The 27,892-nt window shown below is 42.3% G+C and overlaps 1 protein-coding gene and 1 non-coding gene across 3 annotated transcripts in view; one reads left to right on the top strand and one right to left on the bottom strand.

Moving 5' to 3' along the window:
• The window catches only part of FRMD3 (FERM domain containing 3), a 228,982-nt gene that overhangs the window by 82,371 nt on the left and 118,719 nt on the right, over positions 1–27,892 (top strand). The window lies entirely within an intron of this gene.
• On the bottom strand, positions 10,283–10,389 carry LOC118667845. The gene has a single exon (XR_004971422.1). It is a non-coding gene; the product is annotated as a U6 spliceosomal RNA (small nuclear RNA).

The following is a 27,892-nucleotide window of genomic DNA, read 5'->3' on the forward strand; positions in this document are numbered from 1 at the left end:
TTGAGTTTAATGTTTGCCAACATTATGAAGGAGGCAAATGAGTCTTAGCCCCTTCCCACCCCCTCTCCTGTGTCAAATAGCTCTGTAGTTTGCAGGCTTGTTTGTCTCAGAAAAGCAGATTCCTCACTGTGCAAATATTCTTGATGCTCAAACATTCCTTAAATCTTTCATCAAATTCAATTATCCTTGTGTTTTCTCTTTTCCTAAGCCCACACCTATGTTGAGCGATGTATGGCTACACAGGATCATGATAAACTTCTTTACAAGGATAAATAGGGAGGCATTCTTCCCAGTGTATTTACTTTATCTCCCAAGAACAGAAGAAAGTAGTTTTGCTAAATGAATGAATTTCGAATGGTGAACTACCATGAGTCTGACACAAGTTTGTGGAGGGAAAGGACAGGCCCCTTCTGGTGGCTTTTGGGGCAGACCCTCTGGATGGCACCTCTTTGACATGGCTGGTGCTGGCCAGCAATGTCTTGTTAACTTACATCGAACATATTTTATATGGCATTTGAGTTGGTTAACAAGTAGTAATAGAATAAGAATATTAAGAATAATACAAGTAAGACTCAGGTTAAATGGAATGTCAAGAACATGGGAACAAACTGAATGCAAGCTTGCAGGTTGTATGACTTGCAGAATTGTTGCGGGTGGGCCATGCATTTGTGAGCTTCCTGGAAGGCAAGTTGAAAAAGGAAATTAATCTAACCACGAGAGAAAAATTTCACTGGTTACTATGGAAGGCAAATATTTCCCAGTGCTTAATTTCACCCTGGGGCTGCATAGACGGTAGCCCCAAGAACATCTTACAGTGAAACTGAAGCAGATTCCTAGCCTCTTGTTTCTTGGCATCTGACTTCCAGAACCTGGTGTTAGCCCACCACTTTGGGTCAGTGTGGTCCGAACACACAGCTTTCTTATGGCCGTATTGACTTTGGTTTGGGACAGTGAGAACTAACTTTAGTTCTGCTGAGCCAAAGGGCACATGATTTTTGAAGGATGCTCCAAAGAGATAGCACATAGTGTTTCCTTCTATGCCTGGGAAGAATCAAAGAAGATGGGCCACATCTTAGTCCTGGCTTGAATTTTCTGAGGACATTTGGGCAGCTCTGATACCCCTAGGGAATCATCAGTCACTGCATGAGTAATGTGGGAAGCTAAGCCAGACCTAAGCTTGGTTTTCTGTATAAAAATGGTCACTTTGAGAAGGGTGGGGGGAGGTCACTGGTTGTCAGGAGAAGCTTGGTAGAACCTGCTCTTGGAGCAAAGTCCAGCCTACTGTCTTGCATGAGCAAGTCCTATGGCCGTGCTTGTGAGTCTTTCCAATTCCCTTTGGGGTAAATGTGCATTGTTTTGGGTCCTCCAGGGCTATGGCAGCCTGTTCAAAACATTGAAGGAACCCCAAGTTAATCAGCTCTAAGTGCAGACTAGATTTTCCCCTTGTGCATTAATTACAGCATTTCAACATTTTTTTAAAAGTAAGCAAAACCAAAGAAATATAATTTAAGTGACTGAAATACCTTTACTTATTTTGGAAACAATATGCAAATGTTGAAAAAATTAAAAAGAGCCCAGTAATCTCCTCCTATGGCTTTGAGAAATATTTTTTTCCTGCTTGCCAAACAGATGTACTCTCAATAGACACAATACAAAAAACTTAGATATTGCCCTAGCTGATTTGGCTCAGTGGATAGAGTGTCGGCCTGCGGACTGAAGTGCCTCAGGTTCGATTCTCACAAAGGGCACATGCCTGGGTTATGGGCTTGATCCCCAGTACAGGGTGTGCAGGAGGCAGCCGATCAATGATTCTCATCATTGATCTTTCTATCTCTCCATCTCCCTTCCTCTCTGAAATCAATAAAAATATATTTTTTAAAAAAACTTAGATATTAAAAACCATTTATGATTCTACTACACAGAGACAACTGCTGTTAACATTTCCCCCTGTATTTATATCTAAAGCCATGTATATTTTTATGTTGATAATTATATTTCCATGGATAAATAGGAAGATTAGTATGAATATCAAGATATGTCCCAGCAGTCTTTTAAAGACTATTGAAGATTCCAGGATCAGAGGGAATATTCCAGATATGCCACTGGTGAAAAGGTATAAAGATAAAGAGAATCTGGTGGATCTTGGCTTTACTTCCTGATAATTTAGAGCCTCATATTTTCTCATCTTTGAGATCCATATAAATCTTTCCTTCATCTGCTATTGTAAGGACTTAAAGATGCAATGCACATGAGCACGGATGCCTGGCTGTTATTGTTGCTATTCTGACTATGAATATACTGAGTCTCAGAGCAGGTAATGTGCGTAAGATCACACAGCTAGTGGTAAAGACAGGATTTGAACTTGAGTTTGTCTGGCTTTGGAGCTTATGTTCTTCATATAGCATTAAGTCACTGGCTAAAAAAAGATTATTTTTATCCATGTGTCCAGCATATTTTATTTGCTCTACATCGTATGGTGTAAGGAGTAGATGCCGATGCATAGGAGTTTGTACTGGCCGTTTCTGGCAACTTCGAGGGAAGTGAAGCATTGCGTTCTCTGGTTGTACCACTCCCCTCTTGTAGTGACATCCACAGCTGGTGACATCTGCAGATAACAAGGGAGGAAGGGTTAATGTGTGTATGTGTGTTTTTGCCCAGGAAAATGGCAATGGATTTTATGCTTAGGGGTGCTGACTACTATTTAGCAATGAGGCTTTTTCCCACCAGATTAGGAAACAGATGTTTTCTGGTCCATTGAGGAATTTTAAAGGCTGGAAATACTTAAGAGTTATTTTCCAGGGCTGTTGCCCTCAATTCTTGGATTATGATTGCTCTGGCTGGGGTCCAGTGCTCTAGAGCTTTTAGTCTGCAGACACTGTTTCGTGTATTTATCCTCCTCTGCTCAATGTGACCTTTAAATCCTTAATTCATGGAAGCATAGTTCAGATTCAGGAACTGGGATTATTTTTGCTCCTTTCAACTCTAATAACTAATGTATCAGGGTCCTTGCCTGGTAATCTGTCTTGCGATCATTTTTTTGTTATTATTATTAAATGTATTATAGTGACATTGGTTAATAAGATTATCTAGGTTTCAAATGTACATTTCTATGATACATGATCTGTGTATTGCATAGTGTGCCTACCACCTAAAGTCATAATCTTCTGTCACCATAGATTTGGCCCTTCCATCCCACTTTCCTCTGGTAACCACCATACTGTTGTCTGTGTTTGTGAGTTTCAGTCTTATATCCCATATATCCCACATATGAATGAAACATATGGTTCTTAAGTTTTTTTGACTGACTTATTTCACTTAGCATGATATTCTCGAGGTCCATCTATGTTGTCGCAAATGACAGTATTTTATATTTTCTTATGGCTGAGTAGTATTCCATTGTATATAAAGGGTGTTTCCAAAATGTATATACACTTTGAATAATTATTCATTTCAATGGGTTAAATATGAAAAGAAAGAAATATCAATTGAGCCATCAGCTGTTAAAGTGTGTCTATATTTTTGGGGGACATCCTGTATATATACCACATCTTCTTTATGCAATCATCTATCGAAGGACACTTTGATAGTTCCCATGTCTTGGCCATTATGAATAATGCTGCAGTGAACATAGGGGTGCATATATCTTTACAAATAATTTTTTTTTCAAAAAGTTTTGGTAGATACTCAGAAGAGGGATTGCCCTCATCACTGCTGGTGGGAATATAAATGGGTACAGCCACTGTGGGATCAATCTTTACTGAGTTCAGTCAGAATCTTTGACTTGTCAGGCATTCCCACTTTCTAAGGTGGCATTTTGAAATAATAAAAACAAAATCACGTTAGCTAGAATTCATTGACTACTCATTCTCTCAGTCAGGATGGGATAGGTCATGATATAGTAAAAATAGAACCCTCAGATCTCAGTGGCTTAATACATTTCTTTTCTTGCTCATGCTCTAATGCCCTTTGTGGGTCTGTAGGGCTTTCTGTTCACCATTGTCACATAGTGATCCAGGGTGATGGAGGTGCCATTTTCATGCTTCCATGACCACCATAGTAGTGGGAAGGGAATGAATGTATAATTGGCTCTTAAAGCTTCCTTGGCCAGCACAAGCACATGGCCAAGACTTATTTCAAATGGAGCTAGAATGTGCAATTCTACCATGTTCCTGGAAGGAGAGGAGAATCATAATATTTGGGAACCGCCCTGATGACCACCATTCCTTCTGGGTACCAGACTGTGTTAGGTGCCTCACATATGTCGTCTGTCATCTTCACCCTAATGCTGCAAGGTAATGTTCCTATTTCCATTTTATAGATGTGAAAAGAGACTCATAGAGGTAAGATGAGATGCCCATAGGCACACTGTGGTAGGACTGAAATCCAGTCTGTCTGATACTGAAATTTATATACTTCCCTCTATGTTATACTGCCTTTGAGAGTTTAGACTTTCACCTTTCCCCCTAACTATACATTTCCCGTGGATAATAATATTGCCAGTTAATACTCCTCCTGTGATAGATTTTTAGAGGCCCTGTGATTAGGGAAAATTGCCTTGGGAGGCTGATGGCCCCATTAGAGTGTCCAGCTGGAAGCTGGTCTACTGAATCATGTGTGTAGGGATGTGGAGAGTCCTGAGGTGACTAAAGAAGTAGGGGTCTTTGGGGGCAGTCAAAAACTGGACAAATACTATCTTTGGTCATTGGACTCTAAGGATCACAATGTGACTGTTATACTGAGGCTAACACACTGATTACATTTGTCTTTACAAAGGGAGCTTTGTGTTTTATATATGTAAGTGACTATTTGTATATGGTCTGGATTGTAGAATTAGAGTGGTCAGTGGCTAGAAAGAAGTATAGATATGGTCTCTTCTGGTGATAGAGATAAGAGTGTTCTCTTTGGCAGCCAGTCTGTACCAACAAACTTACAACCTACTGATGTCCAAGATCACCTTCTCTGATTCTCATGATGACTAGTACCAGGGAAATAGTGCCACTGAGGTGGAAGTGAGTGAATTTTGGGATTTTGAGGTAGATCTTGAAAAGAAATTTCCTGCTTGAAAAAACACTCAGAATTATAATGAAGTGGGGATAAGGACACATATGTAATGACTTAATCAATAAAGAAATTTAAAAAAGAATTATAATGAAATGAATTTGAGTTAGTAGATTAGTGTCTCCTATCTGGTCTCCTTCCCAGCTTCTCCTTACTTTATATACACTACTGCTAATGTTACCTAAGTTAACTTACTGATAACTTATTGTCACCTGCTGACTGGATAACTTCTGATGGCTTCTCATTGCCTACAGGATAAATGTCAAACACCTTAGCAAAGCACACATAGCTCTTTGTGACTCTATTCTTACCTACTAATAAAATATTCATAATGTGTATGCAGCGGTGCTGTTCAGGAAGTTTCTGCATAACAGAGGACCAATTTTTTAAAAATCCTCACCTGAGGATATTTTTCCATTGATCTTTAGAGAGAGTGGGAAGGAGGGAAGGAAAGACAGAAACATCAGTATGAGAGAAGCATATCAATTGGTTGCTTCCTGTACATGCACCTTACCAGGGCCCAGGCCAGGGAGGAAACTGCAACTGAGGTGCATGCCATTGACAGGAATCAAACCTGGGGCCCTTTGTTCCGCAGGCCTACTCTCTATCCACTGAGCCAAACTGGAAGAAAATTCCTGCTAAGAGGGTATAGAGAAAAACTCAGTCTTCCTCTTGTGTTTTTCCTTTACTCTCACACTACTCATACTCATAATGCTGCTGACTCCAAATGTGTGGGTTCCCCTTCCACCCCCACAATAAGCAATTCTCAGACACCAGCTTGTTTTCCTATAATATAACTCAAATTTGACATTATTTGCTTGAAGATAGCATCAGACCCCACAAGCAGAGGGCTCAGTCTCACGAGGCTGCCAATCACAAGTAGTAGATCCCCAGGTTACCCAAAACTTCTGCCTGACTTGGCTACAAATTGGGGGTTCCCATGACCTCCTTCTCTTTGGATGTGATTATTTGCTAGAACAGCTCACAGAACCCAGGGAAACATATACTTATCAAGGATTTTATAAAGGATATGATGAACAGCCACGTAGAGAGATCCATTGAACAAGGTCTGTAAGAGTCCTGGTGCAAAAGCATCTGTCCCTGTGGAGGCGGGCTGTGTCACCCTCCCAGGATGTGTTTGCCAACCTAAAAGCTCTTGGAACCTCATGTTTTCTGGAGACTTCATCACATAGGCATGATTAATCATTAACTCCATTTCTAGCCCCTTTCTCCTCTCTGGAGAATGAGGGGTGGGGCTGAAAATATCAAGCTTCTAATTATGGCTTGGTCTTTTTATTGACTAGCCTTCGGTCCAGGAGCTATCCAGGAGTCACCTTATTAGAACAGGAGATACTGCTATCACCTAGGAAATTTCAAGGGATTTAGGAATTATGTGTCAGGAACCAGGGTCACAAATCAAATATTAGAACAAAAGGTGCTCTTAGTGCTCATATCACTTAGGAAATCATAAGGGTTTTAGGAGCTCTGTGCCACCCACTCAGCAACATGCTGCTCCTGTAGAGAGAAGCTAACTACAAGAAAGATGGCGGACATGGAGTAGTCCCTTTAGCAGTGGTTCGCAACCTTCTGGCCCTTTAAATACAGTTCTTCATGTTGTGACCCAACCATAAAATTATTTTTGTTGCTACTTCATAACTGTAATGCTGCTACTGTTATGAATCGTAATGTAAATATCTGATATGCAGGATGGTCTTAGGCGACCCCTGTGAAAGGGTCGTTCGACCGCCAAAGGGATCGCGACCCACAGGTTGAGAACCGCTGCAGAGAGACAGGGGATTCAGTGTTTTATAACCATTCACTGACTGTGTCCAACAAAGACAGAGGGCTTTCTCTGGTCTAAAAATAAGCCAGAAGTAGGCTCCTCATTGTAGGCCAGCCCTGAGTGATTACTGAGAAAGGAGGATCTAGATTCAGTCATTATAGGGGTCCTCCCTTGGTCACTGGTCATTGTTTATGGTGTTGCCATGTACGTAAGGAAGACTAATTGGAAACTAATATCATAACCTGCTCTGTAGCCTGTATGGACACTATCCATTTATGGATATTAAATATTTTATGGCTCCCATGGCCTAAACCATATTTTATCACATTCTTCAAATCTTAAGTCAAAAATAAATTATTTTGTATATAGTCTCCCAGATTGGATATGGCCTCCCAAGCGTCAAGATTCTGCAGCTTAGAATGGGTAGGTCTGGTGAACAGCTATCTTTTTGACTCATAGATGCTTTTTTTTTTTTTAAATTAAATTTATTATGTTGACATTAGTAAATAAGATTATATAGATTTCAAGTATACAATTCTAAGATACATCATCTGTATATTGCATTGTGCACCCATCACCCAAAGTCAAATCTTCTTCCATCGCCATATATTTGACCCCATTTATCCTTTACTCCTCCCCCTCCTTCCCTCTGATCCCACCATGTTGTTGTCTGTACCTATGAGTGTTTGTTTTTCTTGTATGTTCAATTTTATATCCCACACATAGTGAAATCATGTAGTTCTTGACTTTCTGTGTCTGACTTATTTCACTAAGCATGATAGTCTCAAGATTCATCCATGTTGTTGCAAATGGCAGCATTTTATCTTTCTTTATCCAATCATCTATTGAAGGGCACTTGGGTTGTTTCCATACCTTGGCCACCGTGAATGATGCTGCAGTGAACACGGGGTGCATATATCACAGATGCCTTTTTAAAAGTTCACATGTGTCTGGAGGTGCAGTTCATACAAAGGGATTAGGGTTTGAGGCATCGCCTCTCTTCACCCAGAAGAATTTTCTTCTCTGGACCTTTTGTAGCTATTCCTTGTGTGCCACCCTGAGGCACAGCCCAGAGGCAGGAGCGACTCCTGATGTCCTCTGAACTGTGTGACATACCGAACAAGGAAGACTGCTTCTACATCTTACCCTCCAAGAAGAAGAAATATTCCATGTGGTTCCTGAGAAAAGAGGATCTAGACCAGCAGTTCTCAATCTGTGGGTCGCGACCCCTTTGGCGGTCGAACAACCCTATCACAGGGGTCGCCCAAGACCATCCTACATATCAGATATTTACATTATGATTCATAACAGTAGCAAAATGACAGTTATGAAGTAGCAACGAAAATAATTTTATGGTTGGGGTCACAACATGAGGAACTGTATTTAAAGGGCCAGAAGGTTAAGAACCACTGATCTAGACTCTACCTGTGTGTCTTGACCCCTGAAAATACATCCTGCATATCAGATATTTACATTACGATTCATAACAGTAGCAAAATTATAGTTATGAAGTAGCAACAAAGTAATTTTATGGTTGGGGGTCACCACAACATGAGGAACTGTATTAAAAGGTCACGGCATTAGAAAGATTGAGAACCACTGAGAGGGGTCTAATTCAGATGCTGTGCCCTGGGACATTCCTGATTGCAGGTAGGTCCACATTTGTGTGGAGAAAATACTCACTTCTCCTGAGACATGTAGACTAGACAGAGGGAAACTACCTGTGGCTCTTCCTGAGTCCCCATGTTCAAGACCCATTTAGCTCATCTGTAAATAACAATCATGAGTTTCCCCAAATAGCTGGTAAGTGCTCACTTCAGCAATTTAAAAAATGGAATTTATAGGTTTTGTCCTTTTGGTCTCTGAGCTTAGCCACCCCATACTTTGTGGCTTGCTTTGAAAAATACATTTTATTTTTTGGAAAACTCAGTAAGGTGTTTCCTTGAGTCAGATCTTTTCTTGGTATGCTTAATAGTAAGTTAGCAGAAATTTTTAGCTGTGTATTGGCACTTCCAGTCTCCCAGGGAGTCTGCTTATAGCAGTAGAACAGCCAGTGTGTGGGAGGTAAGGCAGAGTGGAGGCTGATTCTGCAAAAATGAAGTGTGTTTCCCACCTGGGCCCTTACATGCCCTCATTCCCCCGCTTCCCTGGCTTCCTTTGATTCTGTACTCCCCTTTGTGCTTTTGAGGACACCCCCGGCTTTATGCATTTAGCTTGCTTTGACACTTTCAATGATATACACATTTTGAAACAAATAATACGTCTGGTACAAACTAAATGCCTGGAGCAAAAAAGAAAAAGGATACTGGACTTTAAATATGCAAGTGTGTCTTGTCTTTCTGTTTCTTGGATTTTGTTCTGCTTCCATGGAAGACCAGATCTGTGCACCTTGGTTCAATGTGGAGTCTTAACCTGGTCAGAGGATGGTGGGGTCAGAGCTGTCTGATGCTCTCTGTAGGAGGAGCTGCTGTGGTGATGGATCAGTGACAGTTGTGAGAGCCAAATGGAACCTTCCCAGGGTTCCTGGTATTTTGGAAATAACTTTCGAGCTCAGTCATCAGTGAGAAAGAAAAGAGCAGGCATTTGTTTCCAGGACAGGAAGGTGGGTGGACCAAATGGTAAATAAAGTATCAATGTTATAATTTTCAGTAAGTTAAAATGATGGCTCTTCTTATGGTGATCATGTGTCAAAATTTACTTAGCTCATGAATGAGGGAACTGGCAGGATGGCAAAGCTGATTCAAAGGAGCATATGGATCCTTGAGTATAAATAGTCAATGAAACAAAGCATGGCCCGAATAAGGTTTGCGATACATGGTTGAGATATATGATCCTATCTAATAATAGACAGACAGGGTAATTGACCACACCTTCGCTACGCCTCCCATTGGCTAATCAGTGTGATATGCAAATTAACCGCCAAACAAAGATGGCGGTTAATTTGCATACATAGGCTCCAAGCAGTGGAGTGAAGACTGAAGGCGAGCTGGAGCAGTGAAGATGAAAGACAGAAGGCAGCTCTGGCTGGGGCCATGAAGATGGAGGACAGTAGGCGGCTTGGCTGGGGCTGTGAAGACGGAGGACGGAGGGCGGCTCCAGCCAGAGTGAAGGCCTGGGTCCTGGGTGCTGGAGGAAAACAGTGCCCACAGCGAGGAGAAGGGAAGGCCTATTGCACGAATCTCTTCGTGCAACAGGCCTCGAGTGTTATATAATGTTATAAAGGTAAAACCATTACCTTTGGCTTATGGGATAAAACAATGGGCCAGAAATAATTTTCAGCTTATCAATCTTTTACAAGTTAGCATCTGACTTCATAGTCTGGACCCTAAAGAATAGTAAATATTGCCAATTTATTTCCCATAAAGCATCAGGTGCCCATTTGTGGCTTTGCCAGACAATGCTCTATGTGACCGTGATTGGGCACCTAGTCATATTTTTTTTCTCTATATGGAACACTTCATGAATTTGCATGCCATCCTTGCACAGGGGCCATGCTAATCTTCTCTGTATCATTCCAATTTTAGTATATGTGCTGCTGAAGCGAGCATACCTAGTCATATTTTTGACTTATTTCCAAATTTAAGATAATTTTTCTTGACAGTACATAAGGGAACTGTTGCAGAAGAGGGGCCTCTGGTGAACATGTGAACAGTGTTCTGATATCTTGTTTGATATCTCCTCTAGTTGGTTAGTTATTCTAGGGCCTCAGCGTTGTTGGTTTGCTTTCTCCTTCTTTCTTTCCAGTGTGGAATGTTGTGACTATTTTCAGGGATGATGGCTGCTAGGAAAACCATCTGGATTGACATTCTTTTCCTGTCTAACTCTCTAACATAGAGTAAAAATGTATATCTTTAAATGGCATACTTATTTTTGGGAGAGCATAATTTAAAAACAAAACTGTATTTTTGCCTAGTTCCAGAATAGAGGTTTAAATGAATCTTGTGAAGTAACAGGTCTCAATAAAGAAAATGACTATTATATCTTTAAGATTATAAGCAACAACAATTTTTGTTTTTGAGTGGAAGACTTTCAGATTTTCTCTTTATTGCCTCCTGAAGCAAGGCTTGACTTGCTAATGGGCTGATCCCTTATTCATGCACAGGCATATGACACACAACCACACATATAATAGACCCTACTAATGAAGACTTCAGTAAAGAAAAAATGTGTCATTAATTTAGACACACTCGGTTCTTAGTTAAAAAAATAGGGTAAAATCCATGGGAACAAAGAGGAAATGAAATGGAAGTCTCTGTGTGATGATGTTCACCCCACGACCTGAATGTCAAGCATGTTTCTACGTAGTACGCATATTCCAGTATTTTCTGTCACTCTGTGGGTATGTGTGTGTATATGCACTTATGTGTCTGGGTCTGTAGGTACATGTATGTGTATATGCACACACGTATACATATGTGCATATGTATATACACAGACATACATGTGTATGTGGTAATATGGTCATTTTATAAATTCATATGCACTGAGATTAAAAAGTCATCATTGGAGTGATGGGCATCTGCAGAACTGGAGAAGCACTGAACAAGGAGCTCTAAATAAGCGGTTCAGATGTTAGCATCTCATATTAATGACTGTTTCCTTGTGCAAGGAGAAGTCATAATTGACTATTCATGGTGCAACAGCTTTTCCCCCCTTGCTCTACATTAGGAACCATAAGAATCCCTAAACTCTTAGCCTAAGACATTGGGAGAGAATTGTTAATAACATGACCTGTGTCTGCTTTGGTAGGAGATAGTTTGCTTTAAAAGCTTGTTAACTTGACTTAATGATCCAGAAACACCACTGGTCTGCTGCCGGTTCAGCAGGAAGGGATGGCTGAGTGGAAGTTTACTGGGCTCATGCCATGTGCCAGGTGGTCAATGGGAACCATCTCGTTTAATGATGGACATTTGTCCCAATTCACAGTTGAGGAAACTCAGGTTCAGAGAGCCGAGGTGACACAGCCAGGAAAGGCCAAGGCCAGGATGTGAACTGCAGTCCCTTTCTGTTTAATACCAGGGCCTGGGTCAACAGGCCAAATTCTTTTTTTCTGACCCGTGGAGAACCCTGGTGCAACATCCTAAAAATATCCTTGAACTCCATTTGAGAGTAAGATGGCCAAAAGTCTAGTACTCAAGGCACAGAACAACCTAGCTAGGGGTAGCATTCACCGTTTAGTTTGGGGAGAAGTTATTTGTTAAAACAAATTGCTAAGCCTGCAGCCTTAAGGAAAGAAGTGTCGGAAGAAGCGTTCAGCCTCCCTTCAGCCTATGACGCTCAAACAGTGCTGCGAGAAAGAGGAGGTGGGAAAGGGCGAGTTTGCCACGCTGAGCAAGATGGTGACTGTTGATGCATCCCCTTTGAAGAGTGTTGCTTGTAAGAAAGACAGGAGAGGGACAAGGCCTGGTTCTGGAAGAGGCCCTAATCCTTTTTGCCGTTATTTTATTGTCTCTCCTAACGTTTTGCTTCTACCATTATTGCTGAACATGCAGAGCTTTATGATGCGGTTAAAGGTCACTTCCACCCATGTCCTTTGTTAATACAATGCACGAAGCAGGCTCCAGTTGGCTTGTTACTGTCCCTAGATTTTTCTTTTTCATGAAGAAACATTTTAAGAATAAAATGATTCAAGTGCTTCTATATTGCACTTGAACTTATATCCCTTTTATATTGTACCGGCAAACAGATATTTCTGCAGATTTGGAGTGAGTGGCCTATGACCTTTGTTTCAAAAGTTTAACCTGCTGGGCTGGACAGATTTGCGGGTACCCGAGGGCTGAGGCGATGGTGGCATTTTCTGTGGTGTGGGGTGAACTGTGATTCACACATTAAGCCTTGGAATGTGAGTGGGCAGATGGGGAGTGTGGGCCGGCCAGGCTGTGGGGAGGCCGCCACACAAAGGGCACAGTCACATTCCTCGGGGCTACCGGCCGAGCATGCTGGCTGCTTGCCATCTGGCAGTGCTCTCTGGTATTCTCCTGGGAGTGGATGCCTGGATGCCTGGGAACACAATGGTCCAGGGGGACACCGCCCCGGGCAAGGCCAGAGCTTTAGGCACAGTTTGTGGAGGAGGCTGCAGGGCTTCTGAAAAGATGGGAGCAGGGAAGACCCTTGAATTGCAGTGTTTGGATTCTGGCCCTGCCAGATGTGTGGCAGGGCCCCCTCCAGCCACCAGATTTGAGGGGGTGTTAGGGGAAGGAGATTGGGTGAAGGGTTCAGGTAATTGATGGGATGTTCGGTGCCTAGTGAGGATTGTTTGTGCTTGGAGTGGCCCCACGTTCCTTCTGAAGAGTCCTGGGATTTCTCTGAATAAGGCAGAGTCTCACATTTAAGTGTCCTCTCTTTACAGGATGCTGTGCTAGCAGCTGGCGAGCATGCTGTTTACCATGCAGTGATATTTTGATAAGAGCACATTCCTGAAAGGCAAATGGAAACTTCCAATTAGAACTCAGCCCAGGTCGTGGGGTGAGATTTCAGAAAAATAACACCGAATGCAGACACAAAACTGGGAAAGCCAAAATTCTAAGGGAGCTGCAAGATTGCACACATTAAAAGAGGTGACAAATACCATATGATTTCACTTACATGTGGACTCTAAGAAACAAAATAAACGAACAAACAAAACAGAAACAAACTCAAAGATACAGAGAACCAACTGATGGTTGTCAGATGGGGGGGGTTAGGGGCTGAGTAAAAAAGGGAGGGGATTACAAATTGCCAGTTATAAAAGCAGTCATGGTGTTGTAAAGGATAGGGAATAAAGTCAATTATATTGTAATAACTATGTATGGTGTCAGATGGGAACTAGACTTATTGGCGGGACCACTTCATAAGTTATATAAATGTCTAATCACTTATAAACCTGACATTAAATAACATGGTATGTCAACTACAATTGAAAAATAAAAAAATAAACTAAAATAAAAGGGGCAGAAAAAAGAGAAGGCCAAGGCAGGTGGCACTTTTGACACCTTTATAGGTTCCTGGGAACTAAAATGGCAGAGATGTGAAATGTTTAATCTCAGTGTTAAAAAAAGAAAAAGAAACACAACTGAACAATAAAGTTGTTTAATATGATAACATACAAAGTAAAAAGTTAGAATAGAAAAAAAATCTGAACAGAATGAGGAAGAGAAGCACTGAAAGTCAATTAAGATACATTCAAACTTGGGACTTCAATTGTTTGTCCTAGAGTTTTTAAGGAAACAAAGATGAACTTGAGGACAGAACAAGTCATCCTAGCTGATATTCCTGGAAATGTCCTAGAATACATTATTCCCAAGGGAATAATAACCATTGGAAGTACACGTGGTGGTAGTTTCATTTTGCACAACAAGAACACTGTCACACCAATGTCATCTTCATTTACAGCTGGAAGTCTTGCCGGGGGAGGGAAGTAGGACATCGACAGTGGGTGCTGTTCTGAAACATCCACGCTCTCAGACAGTTGCACAAGCTAGAAACGCATGGTCTGAACCACAGCTGCTCCTTAACTGGGTTCACCAGTGGATCCCACCCACGGGAAGTGTAACTCAGTGTGGACTTGCAGGACATACTGTGTGTGTCAAAGGGCTCCTATGTCATTTTATATAAATCAGTAAAACCTCATTGTTGAAATGAGGGATCAAAGCATAACATTCCTAGTGGGGTCAGATAGGTGATCTGAATGGACTAATGAGAGCAGAGTGGGTGACCAGCCAGGGGGCAGCCATGTGACATACTCCAGCTCACTGCCACGGGCATGCTGAGCTGCTGTTACCTGCTCAGAAGAGTATTCAAGCGAGGCCAGCTTTTCAGGTTTTAGGGGAAATCTTCTGATTTTTCAATGTTGGCTTTTAGGACATCAAAAGATACGGTTGTTGGGCCACCTGTGTGCTAACTCTGGCTTAAACTTTAAAGGAGATAACAGGCCAATGTTTGGTGGCTCCTTGATGTGAAATGAAAGAGTTTCTTTTTAAAGTCAAACAAGTTTGTGAAACTAAAACGAATTTTTCTTTAATCTTGATCATAATTGTGTAATGTTAACAACTTGAAGAATAGATACCTAGAGAGACTTGTGGTGTGTCAGATTACTAATTACTCTACTCTGAACATTAGTCAGATCTTGTGATCTGTTGGGCCTAGATACATTTCATGTATATTTATGTATACATATACAGATATACATGGACAAAAGTTCCTCAGTGTGGCTTGTGGTACTGATTACTCACTTTCCACCACATTGAGATGATCCTTGGGTTTTATTTGGCAGGTATGACGGGCTGCAGGAGGACAGGGCAGTGGCAGGAAGAGGGCTATACTTTCGCAAGTTCTCTCTGCACTAGCTTGCAAGATAAAGAGGAGCAGAAAATTGGGTAGGCAGGAATCACTTGAAGTTATCTCAGTTATAGTTGTTGAGGCCAAGGGTAGGGCTATGATAAGGAAGAGCTGGGTAAAAGCATCATGGGTTGTATAGAATAAGACAGGATTTAGTAGTGATTAGTGATGGGAAACAAAGGAGTTCATGGCAATTGCAAAGCTTCAAAACTAAGAAACTGGCACATGGCGGTAAGGAGAAGCAGTTGGCGAGTAGCAGGGTTCAGTGGATCAGGGACGATGAGTTTGGCTTGGAACCTGTTGATTTACAGGTGAGACGTCCAGTCTGGTTATAGAGCTTCAGAGTCATTAGCTTCATATAGAAGCCACAGTGGGATCTAGGAGGCTGGTGAGATCTTCGAGCAAAGACAAACAGAGATCAGAGGGAAAGACCCAGGCCCAGGAAGAATAATAGGGAACTAGAAATGGAATCCAAGAGAGATAACAGGTTCAAGAAGTGCAAGACTAATGAACTCCCACTTGGTTTGCGTGATTAGTCACATGTTCTCACTGAAGCCTCCTGAGGGCCCTGGAAGAGACCCGATTGCCCCAGTGTCATAGGTAAGGAGACAGGGTCAAGCTGTTAGAGCAGGAGTGAGGAACCTTTTTTCTGACAAGGGCCATTTGGATATTTATAATATAATTTGCTTAATATAATTCACCTAATATAAATTTATGTTGCTATGAAAAAAGCTCCTAGTTTTATTGAATTTCGAATCCCGCCTGCGGTTGTTTTGGCAGGGCCAGACCAAATAATTTTGAGGGCCTCTATGGCCTGCAGTTCCCCACCCCTGCATTAGAGACTAGCAAGAAAGTTGAACTGAGGGAATGGCTTGGGCTCTTTCAAGAAGGTGAATGGTGAGAGAGCTTGGTGGATGAGGACATATCAGAAGGGCATTTCTGAGGATGACTTGGGGAGCATGCTTGTTACCTGAGGGGAAGGATCTAAGGGAAAGGGAGGTACAGAAGATGATAGCTAGGGATGGAATAAATAATTGAAAGGGCTGTGTTGAAAAGCAGGGGGCATGAGGTGGGCTCAAGAGAGGACTTCAGAGTGACAGGAATCAGAAAGAACGCTCTCTGTGGACGGAGTAGCAAGCAGTGATAGGAGCTGATGGCCAATCATGCATTACTATGAAGGGATATATTAGTTTTTTATTTTCTTTTCATCTGAAAAATTTCTATGGGTCATTCATGTGAATTCTCAAGAACCACAAATCAATCCAGCCTAGATTAAGTGGATATTATTTTGATTAGCTTTCATATTTTCTCCTCAAGGAGAGCATACTCTTATTAGTTGCTGTCACATTACTTATTTATTTATTTATTTATTTATTTATTTATTTTTTTGGCGTTAGCTTCAGTGAAGAATAGGGCTATGTATCAAGACAACATTGAAGGGATTGGTTTATTATTGTGTTTACATCAGTATTCTAGATAGTGGGGTTAACACACACAGTTGTGATTGAGAGTTTTCTGGAAAAAGCTCCCTATTATATGGTACGAAAGAACTTGAACTTTGGAATTAATGGGTACAAATCTGAGCTGTAGCATTTCCCAGTGGTGTGATCTTAAGGCGAAATATATTGCTTTATGTTCTCCAACTGTATGTAAGGTAATGATTATAACTTATAGTGCTTTTATTAGAATTAGAAATATGTGAAAAACACCTAGCACTTTGCCTTAATAAATGGTAGAAATAATAATACATGACTAAATGAACTGAGGACTAAATGTTTTTACTTATAAAAGATATCAAACAAACACAAGAGTATAGTATATGTATAAATATGTGTATGCTTTTTGTGTGTGTGAACTTATTTTCCCATTCTCTTGTTGATGGATGTTTGAATTATTTCCAGTTTTATTTAGTTACAAAGCATGCTAGTTATAAGCATTTTTATACATATCTCCTGGTGCACATAAGCTCTCATGATGTCCATGCTCACCTCTGCTAGGTAATGCCAAGTCGTTTTCTAAGGTGGCTGTGTTCATTCAGACTCCTAGCAGAGTATGAGAGCTTCCAGCTCCTCAGAACCCCACCAACCCCTGAAAAGTTTGACCCTGGAAATGTCAAACTTTAAAATGTTTGCCAGTCTCATGGGTATGAATGGTATCTTGCTTTTTAATTAGCATTTCCCTGATTATTGATCAGTTGAGCATCTTTTACGTTTGCTGGCCTTATGAATTTCCTCCACCTGACCTCCTTGGAGTGCCTGTGCCATGATCTCCCCCCTGGTCCTTAAACCTGCTCCTTCCCTGCTGCTGTCAGGGCAGGACCTTAAATGTCCCCTGCAGGAGACCTTTCAAGGGCTTCCCAGGGCTCTTAGGAAAGACCTGGCTTGGTCCTGGAGTCACAGGCTCTGACTGGTCCGCCCCTTCTCCATGGCACTTTCTTTGCCTGTGTTTCAGGCATGTTGGTCTCTGCAACTGGGGATGTGGGACCCCGTCTTTCACAGCAGTTTCTTTGCTTTTGCTCTTTCCTGTGTCTTAGAGCTCCCCTCCCACTATCTCCGCTTGGCTAACCCATCCTTATTCCTTAACCAGGGAATTTGTTAAAATGCAGATGCTGATTTAGTTGGTCTGAGGTGGGGCCTGAGATTCTGAATTCCCAGGCAGCTCCCAGGTGCTGCAAGATGTCACCAAGTCTGGGAATCACACCTACAAGACTTGAAGACTCACCTGCTCCTCCCTGAGTTGTAAATGCCCCTTCTTTGTGTTCTTAGCACCTGGGCCAACCTCTGCCATGCTTCTCACCTGGCATTATAATAACTGCCTTGTCTACCTACACGTTTCTTGAGGGCAGCAATTGTGCCTTGTTTGTCTTTATTTACAAGTGCACTGCTCGGCATCAAGGAGATGTTCAACAAATATCTGTTGAACAAATAGATGATTCCAACAATCCAAACAGATATTTGTTGGGTTGCATTTGCTGTGTGTGGCTGTTTCCCTATGGAAGCCGATGACTCGTTCCTTTTCCAGATGGTGCCTTGTGGCCTGAAGGTTGGCTCCACTTTCTACAATGCAACATTCTTTGCCAGGGGAGGAGAAGAGGAGTGCGTGGTTAGCTTTGGCGCTGGAAGAATTCAACTTATATGGGCCTCAGTTAGGTCAAGATGAGTGGGTTTAAAATGAGCCCTGGTTCCTGTATTTTCTTTGGATGGTGGCTCATGCCTGTGAACACACGTGCACATATCTCTTATGGAATGAGTCTCTGAGATTTAATAGCCTCTTACTGTCTTACCCACATAGGTGCTGCAAGGGGCTTGCTGAAATGCAAATTTGGCTTATGCCACACTCTTGGTGGCTCCACCTCCTTTCATGGAAAAGTCCAAATCTCCCAGCATGCCTCATGTACAGGGTGCCCAGGGAGTCTGTGCTTACTCTTGTCCTGAGCATCCCCTTTTACGCCCAAAGGTGTCTCAGTTAGGACAATGAATGACATGACCGCCCTGCCCCTACAGCCTCTCCCCACAGCTTCCTGCTTTATCTTTTCAGCCAGGTGGGTTGGGTGTGAGAACATCTCACATCACTAATGGGGCCCAGTCTTCCAGCTCTGGCTAATTCTCATAAAAGGGACCTTGTTAATAGCTTACCCTTGCCTTTGCTCTGGACAGTTATTGTATAAACTAGATTGTATGTCTATTTTAACCTGTAATTACTGTATATTCTGTGAAAACCAGCAAGATCAAGTCAGGAACACAATGGTTTATGTTTTCCCTCAGCACCTTCAGCAGGAATCTCTTAAAGATCGCATTAACTCTTAGACAGACTGATGGGTGAGGCATCCTACTTGTGGGTGAGTAAATAGCTCCATGGGAGAAGGGGTTGCCAGTCTGTAATCATTATTTTGCTTAAAGTGTGTAATCTCCCTCCTCTCATCTATTTATAAACGTGTTTTCAGTGCTGTTGGAGCAACCACCCAGGACAATGTTGAGTATTAATTGCAAAACAAGAGAGACCTGGGTGAACCCCAGGCTATTTCTTAATTCCGCTGAGAGTTGGAATTCACCCCTATAAAAATAGAAATAGCCGAAACCGGTTTGGCTCAGTGGATAGAGCGTCGGCCTGCGGACTGAGGGGTCCCAGGTTCGATTCCGGTCAAGGGCATGTACCTGGGTTGCGGGCACATCCCCAGTGGGAGATGTGCAGGAGGCGGCTGATCGATGTTTCTCTCCCATCGATGTTTCTAACTCTCTCTATCTCTCTCCCTTCCTCTCTGTAAAAAATCAATAAAATATATTTTAAAAAAATAGAAATAATAAGACCTACTTTGTGTGGATAGTATGTGGATTCATTGAGATGATGTGGAAATATTATATAGACTGAGCCACTGACTTATTTCTGCTTGGAAACAGTGGTAGTGCTACACATGTTATGTGGTATTGACTTGCAGCATGATGGTTTTCTGTTGTGACGCAGTACTCTGTTTTTGAGCTGGGAGAGCTTCTTTCTTTCTCTTCATTATCCTAAGCATATTTTCTAATGCAGTCACATTGAATCCCTGCTCGTGCCCGACTGTTCCTCTTTGGGTTACGCTGTGTCCAGGTGTAAATGGACTTCTCTTAACTTCTGAAAACACAGCTGCTCCACTACCATCAGGCCAAGCTCTCTGTTAAGGAAGTCTCCCTTGCAGGTAGAAGATATGTGGCAAAGATAGAGATTCAGTGCTCTGCCCATTTTTGCTATGAATCCTGGAATGTTTTAAAACCAGAAAGTGCAAAGGTGGAGAGGTAGGCAAGGTGATAGGATTTAATAAGTTCTGTGGCCAAACCGGTTTGGCTCAGTGGATAGAGCGTCGGCCTGCGGATTCAAGGGTCCCAGGTTCGATTCCGGTCAAGGGCATGTACGTTGGTTGCAGGCACGTCCCCACTGTGGGGCGTGCAGGAGGCAGCTGATCGATCTCTCTCATCGATGTTTCTGACTTTCTATCCCTCTCCCTTCTTCTCTGTAAAAAATCAATAAAATATATTAAAAAAAAAATAAGTTCTGTGTTGTCTAATGTGCATTGTTTGGTAGAACTGTAACTTGAACCTAAAAGGTGGGTACTCTCTGTGTTACAGCAGGAGAGACATTTACCATTCAGCCTGAGGGCAGCCTGTAACAGGGTCTCTGAATCTTCTCCAGCCTCTCATTGTGGTCCATGGACCATGCCTGTGAACATCAGTGGGAGCTTGTTAGAAATGCAGTCAAAGCCCTCCCCGCCCCACCCCCCCGTACCCCGCCCGCGCCCCCCCACCCCCAGCCCCCAGACCCACTCAATCAGGAGCTGCATTTAGCAAGCCCTTCAAGTGATTCAAATGCACATTCAAGTTAAAGAAGTGTTGCTCTCGGTCAGCAATGCCCAACTGGCGGCATCTAGTGCATAAATATCCCTGTGTTACTGTGATGATTTAAGCTTGTTCTGTAGCTTTAAGACTTCTCTTGCTTTTCTATCTTCTCCATGCTAATCATTGTTCCAAACTTAAATTCTTTTTTTATCAAATTTGGCACCACAAAATACTTCCCAGCTGTTCATGGGGGATACATGGCTGAGCGATGATGCAAACATCTGTTCTGGCTGGAGTAACCCTCATATTTCACCAAGTGGAGTTCTGCGACCATCTGTCTCCCCTTCCTTCCATGTGACCCCAGAGTTCTGTTGAGGTGAAGGAAGTCAGAGTCATTTGGTGAGTGAAAATGAAGCTCAGTGTGGTAGCAAAGAACTTAAAAAATGTTTTAATTGAATTTTAGAGAGAGAGGAAGGGAAAGGGAGAGAGGAGAGAGAAACATTGATGAGAGAGAAAGAAACGACCTCTTGCTGCAAGGGTCGACACTCAACCACTGAGCCACATCAGAACTTTTATTCTAAAATTGAAATATTTATTGACAAATGTATATTTGATTACAGCTCAGAAATGTTTTGTCATGAGGTATAGGGGAGCTTATCATTTCCTTATATTGATTTTTGTCCTTAAATACTGCCTGATTGATTAGGATGCACCCACACTTGGCCCCTGTGAGTGGGAAGGGGCTGGAGGAGTGGAGGGTCTCCCACAGGGCTTCCCTGGATGTTGGCAGAGGAGCCAGCTTAGGAACTTGGGTCTCTTGACTTATAGGTCTGTAAACGGTCCAGCTGGGCATAACATTTTGGGAATAGAGCCACTAAGACACTGTGCTTTTGGCAAAGATGGATCTGTTTTTAGACAGAAATAGGAGAAGGATAGTTCTCCTATAATATTCTATTTTGGGCCAAAGATGAATCTTCACGTGGAGGGAACATGTGGTTTCTAGTCCATGGTCTATCTTAGGTTGTTTTGTGGCATTGTTCAATGCACTTTCCCTCATCTCCAAAAGAGAAGTGCCTCCAAAAGTTGATATAAAAGAGGAACATTTTCTTTAAAATAATAATAATAAAATAAAGCAAATTCAGATGAGAGAGTTAAGTTGGCAGATGTGCTTTTTAGAATAAGTAAAAACAACATGAACCATGACTCCCAGATCTTTTCTTTCCCGCTCTCCACTATACACACACACACACACACACACACACACACACACACACATCACACACATCTCTCTCACAAAACACACACACATACAAGCATACACCAGTTCCTTAGAATCATGAAGCCTATGACAACTTCTCTTACATGTAACAAGACTGGGGACTTATCATGATGCCTTAAAAAAGTACTCCTAACAGATATTTTCTTTCAAGGCTTCTCCCTTCCCAAATTAAGAAAAAAAAGTTAAAGGAAAATGAGCTTAGCTGTAGACTTTATTTAAAAGCAACACAATAGTCAAGTTCTGTAGGAATAGAAAACTGCCAATTTGGAATAAAAATTAGCACTAGCTTGTATAGCTGACCACCATCAGAAATTATATTGCACCCCCAATATATTTAATATGTCCTGTAGAAAGCACCTGTATTTTTAAACTTGGTCATTTTTAGTCCACAATGAATTCCCTTGACAGAGCAGTGCTGGAGAAAGGAACGATTTCCGTGGGCACTGTATCATTCTCACCTGGGAAGAGTTTCTTAATCACAATCCCTATGGTTGAGCCCCTTCCTCCCTCTTTGTGAGAGATCTGGGATATTCACTGTAATGAATGTTTACATTTGGTGGCTTTTCTCCTGTCCCTGTTCCCGTCTCTCTTGTTTTGGTCCTCCCTCCCCCCGCCCCCCCTTCTTCCCTATTGCTTGGCCTCACCCACTCTTTCTTCCCTGCCCTTCCTGCAGCCTGTGGTCTTGAACTTCCAGTATTATCCAGCATCACACTACATCAGTGATTCTCAGAGTAACAGTCTCCACAACAACTGGTGTGGTAGGCAGAGTCCGCATCCTAATCCCTGGGACCTGTGAGTTTGGTCATGACATGGCAATGGGGCATTAAGGTAGCACGTGTCATTAGGTTGCTTAGCAGCTGCCCTCCAGGTAGGAGAATAGTCTGAGTTCTCCAGGTGGATCCAATGTAATCACAAAGGTCTTTAAATATGGAGGGGGCCGCAGAGCAGTCAGTGTGGGAGCGAGACACACCGGGCTGTTGCTGCCGCCGTTCTTGAAGGTGAAAGTTAGGGGTCACGGGCCAAGGAATGCAGGCGGCTTTTAGAAGCTGGAAGAAGCAAGAAAACGGATTCTCCCCTTGAGTCTCCAGAAAGCAATGCAGACACCTTGATTGAGCCCAGTGAGATCTAGTTGGAGTTAAAGTTCTGAATTTCAGGAGTGTAAGGTAATAAACTGGTGTTTTAAGCCACTAAATTTGTGGTAATTTCTTCCAGCAGCAGTAGGAAGCTAACACTCCTGGGAACTTTTTAGGCCAGTGATGGCGAACCTATGACACGCGTGTCAGAGGTGACACGCGAACTCATTTTTTTGGTTGATTTTTCTTTGTTAAATGGCATTTAAATATATAAAATAAATATCAAAAATATAAATGTTTGTTTTACTATGGTTGCAAATATCAAAAAATTTCTATATGTGACACGGCACCAGAGTTAAGTTAGGGTTTTTCAAAATGCTGACACGCCGAGCTCAAAAGATTCGCCATCACTGTCTTAGGCATAAAAATCCTGGAACCCACCCCTCCTCCCCACTGCGGACCTACTGTATCAGACACGCTGGTGGTGGGTCCCAGGCAGCAGTGTTCTAACAAGCCCTCTGGGGGATTTGGATGCACTCAGAGTTTGAGAATCTCTGTCTTAGGACATCTGGCTCCCTTAAGGGATCCATTGCTGGAGGATACATGAAGGGAGGAGCCAGCTGGCTGGTGCTTGGAGCTCTTTCCAGGAGAAAAGAGGCTCCCTCCTTGGAGCAGCGGTTCTCAACCTGTGGGTCGCGACCCCTTTGGCGGTCGAACGACCCTTTCACAGCGGTCGCCTAAGACCATCCTGCAGATCAGATATTTACATTACGATTCATAACAGTAGCAAAATGGCAGTTATGAAGTAGCAACGAAAATAATTTTATGGTTGGGTCACCACATGAGGAGCTGTATTTAAAGGGCCAGAAGGTCGAGAACCACTGCCTTGGAGAAAGGCTGCTCTTTGTAGATCCCATTACATGTATCACAGGGCTTTGTCTAACCTAACATTATTATGTACAATGATGAAAAATGTAGATTTTTAAAAATATATATTTTATTGATTTTTTACAGAGAGGAAGGGGGAGAGATAGTTAGAAACATCGACCAGCTGCCTCCTGCACACCTCCCACTGGGGATGTGCCCGCAACGAAGGTACATGCCCTTGACCGGAATCGAACCTGGGACATTTCAGTTCGCAGGCTGACGCTCTATCCACAGAGCCAAACCGGTTACGGCAAAAATGTAGATTTTTTAAGTTGAGATATAATTGACATAACATTATGAGTTCAGGTATGCACCATAATGATTTGGTATTTGCGTATGTTTGGAAATGATCATTACAACTCACAGCATCTCCCTCCAATTTCCCCCTCTTCCCACTTAATTCTCCTCTCCTGTCCACACCTGATCTCGCTACCTGTGCTCGTGTAACACCCTTGTCTTGGTCTCTTTAACATTTGGCTCTCTACTCTGTTGGCCCTTATCCCTCAGCCTTGTGACTATATCCCTGTGTTATTCTAAATATTCTTCTCATACCCTCTGACCTCTCCCTCTTCTCAAGCTATTGATGGTGTTATGCAAGCTTGTTGAAAGCACAGTCTTTATTTAGTGTCTCCCATTCATTTCTGTTGGCTTCAGCCTGCCTTCTGCCCACATCTCATTGTAATTGCTGTAGGAAGAAACGGTCAGATGTCCTCTTGCCGAGTCTAACGCAGGCTTACCAGCTTTAACTTATTTGACCTCTTTGCAATATGGGTACTATGGTCCTTCTCAGAACGTTCTTCACACCACTCTCCCTTGGTTTTTCTGACTGTCGTGGTGTTCTTTTTTGGCATATCCCTTCAGTGCTGGTGTTCCTCGGGGAAGCCTACAACACACTTTCAAAAAAAACAAAAAAAAAAAAGCGTATGCACTTTCTTTGCGACACTTCATTCCATGGCTTTGACTGGCTGACTCCCAGATCTGTGTCTCTATTCTAAGTATCTTCTCTAAGACTCACACCTGTATGTCTGCTAGATATCTCCACTGGGGTGTCGCAGGCACTTCCAGCTAGTGGGTTCGAAGTAAAAAAATCCCTGTCTTTACTTTCTCTACACCTATTTTCATATCCGCAAAATGAAAAGTAGGATCAGGATAGTAGTTTTCAAGCTCTGGGTCATGACCCATTCGTGAGTCTGAGAAATAATTTAGAGGGTTGTGATGAGCATTAAAACAAACCAGCAAGTAAGTAAGGCATTCACACCCACACAAAGGTGAGTTTACATTAGGATGTAATCTCCATGACAACAGCAGGATTTTATAAAAATTTTTTCTTCACTGTTTTAACTCAAGCATCTGGAACAGTGCTTGGCACATGTACTGACTCATAACATATTTGTGGAAAGAATGTGCATTCGGTTATGGTGTAAAATGTATATCCTATTGTGGGTTGTGTCAAAGTTTGAAAGCTATTGGACCAGATGACTTCTAATGCCCATTTCAATTGAAACATTATATGATTTTGTTTTATCTTTCCATGCTCAACTGTTTGATTTTTACCAGTGGCCAAGGTTTGTGGCAGGGCCTTTGGTGTTTTTGTTTGTGGGAAGGAGGAGGAGTGGTATTTGGTAAACATGGTTGCGAAGATCCCAGGGGGCAGATGAAATAGTGTCCTCAGATGGCTGCATGTGGACTGCCTGGTTGGTTGGTTGGTTGAGCATAGCATTGTTGTCCCTCGAGAGGGACAGTGTGGAGTTTGTGATATAAAGCAAGATGGCAGGCTTTGCTCCTGCAGCTGGCCAGCCAGCTTTTCAGAGAGAGGTTTTAGGGACATCCATTATTCTCTTTAAATTCTCACAGGGGAATTTCTTTATTACAAAGGTAGCTGAATTAGTGGGTGGCAGACTGAAGGCCAAGAGCTGCCAAGGAGAAGTCAAACAAAGGGTGTCCCATCCAGTGACTTGTTTATTTAGCATACATTTAACTTACTAGGTTCTAGCACTGTGTGAGGCTCTGAGACTACAAGGTGAAGAAGATAGACAACATCCCTGCTCACATGAACCCTTATTCTAGTGAAGGAGACAACAGACATACATTGATACGTAGATTATTTCCGGTTCAGAGGCACCTCCTGCACGAAACTGGTTTTGCTTTGTCACACAATACAAAGAGGTTTAGAATTGGGAGTGACTTGAGTTATGTCACAGATCACCTTGCAGACTGAGGTTTGTGAAATGGAAGACTACGTCAGCATGCTTCTTGATGGATGCTTTTAAAGCCTTTTAAAAAATCAATGTAGACTACATTTTGGATCCTGCACTAATGGGAACTATGGTTGGGAGCGTAGTTAGGGTGAGTGATGAAGAGATGAGAGTGGGCTCATGGGGGTGGGATGGGGCAGCTGAGAAGTATGTTGTGATGGAGGGGAGACCAGAGGAGAGGCTGGAAGGTCCCTCACAGGCTGTTCAAACTAAGAAGTACCTGTAGAAAAGGGGATTCGCCTTATATCTCTGTGGGATAGTAAACTTTCCCAAGTGCCCAGGTGTGGCTCTGAAGTGAGTCTAAGGAGCAGCAGCCCCTCTGAGAAGCTGTACCCTTCACTCCGGAGGATGTTTAATGCACTTTGGACAGGAGACAGCTGCATGCCAATCGATAGAAAACAAATTATGCAGGACATCATCTTAGCTGGGTGTATCATAATGAACTGCTCCCCTTTCCGCTCTTCCTTCTTCTCTTTCACTAATTGCGTATGAAACTAATAGGTGGCTCGAAAGAATCTTTTCCAGTCCAGGAGCATAGTTTTACTGGTTGTGGTATACATTGTTTATTTGTCTCCTGTATATTTTAAAAGGGATTCCAGGCAGCTTACAAAGGGGTGCCAGATCTCCTCCATTAGCTCTTCAGAGCCAGTTTCTGCTTCTCTGCCCCAGAAAGCTGACCTGATGGGTGACATTGGTACAAGAGCTACCTTGTCATTGGCTTTCAACTGGGTTTGATCAATAGTGCCTCCACATAGGAGGTCACATGAATGCGAGAGTAAGGTCTGGTATTTTATCTCTGGCTCCTTCCCTGTGAGGTAGCCTTGGACTGGTTGGGTTCCTGAACCTGTAGTCTCTGCTCTATGTGACTCTCTCCAATGAGCCCGGGTACCTGCTTTCTCCCTCATCCTTGACACCTGGTTGTGGGTGTGATGGTGACAGTTCTGCTGCTCCCTACCCAGTTCTTGCACTACCTCTGGTGGAGCCCCACCCACCCAACTCACACCCTGGCAAACAATCCCCTTGGGAAGGAAACCTTCTTGAAATATTCTAAATTGAGTGTGCCTTTTGCTTCTTGTTGGGATTTTGGCAGATGTGAATATCAAAACATAATAGAGAAACATCATCAAACAAATTGAAGGGTGTAGGGACACGGAAGTAGGGATTGGGATGAACATGACATTTGTGTACCTTTGCTTGTGAATTGGCCAAATGGACATTACATCTTATTTCATGAACTACCTGCTACGTCTGTTGCCATTTAAAATCAGGTTGTTGGTCTTTTTGTTTATTTGTAGGAGTGTCTTCAAAATATATTCTGGACATAAATCTTATCAGGTATAAGTATTTTGTCCAGATACTATAAGCAGATATCTCTTCCCAGCCTGTGGCTTACTTCTCCATAATCTTAATAATGTCCTTTGTTTAACAGACATTCTTAATTCCAATGCAGTTTGCTTTAGCACTTTTATTGTTCTATTTAAGAAAAATCTCTGCCTACTCCAAGATCATAATGATATTCTGAAATTTGCTCCCAGAGTTTGTTTTACTTTTCACATTTTATGTCTATGATCCATCTTGGATTGATTTTTGAAAAACAGCTTTACTGAGGTATAATTCACATACCATTAAATTTACTCATTTTAAGACTACAATTCAATGATTTTTTAAAACAAACTTAGAGTTCTGTACCCATCTCCATAATCTAATTTTAGAGCATTTCCATCATCCAGAAAAGAAATCTTGGGCCTATTTGCAGTCACGCCCCCTTCCCACGCCTGGCCCCAGGCAACCACTAATCGACTCTCTATAGATTTGCCTTTTCAATCTGTGCACGTGTGCGCACACACATGATGTGTAGTTACTTCATTTGAGCACAAACCTTAACTCTTAAG

This window comes from Myotis myotis, unplaced genomic scaffold, assembly GCF_014108235.1.
Source record: "Myotis myotis isolate mMyoMyo1 unplaced genomic scaffold, mMyoMyo1.p scaffold_m19_p_12, whole genome shotgun sequence".
Classification (NCBI taxonomy): domain Eukaryota; kingdom Metazoa; phylum Chordata; class Mammalia; order Chiroptera; family Vespertilionidae; genus Myotis; species Myotis myotis.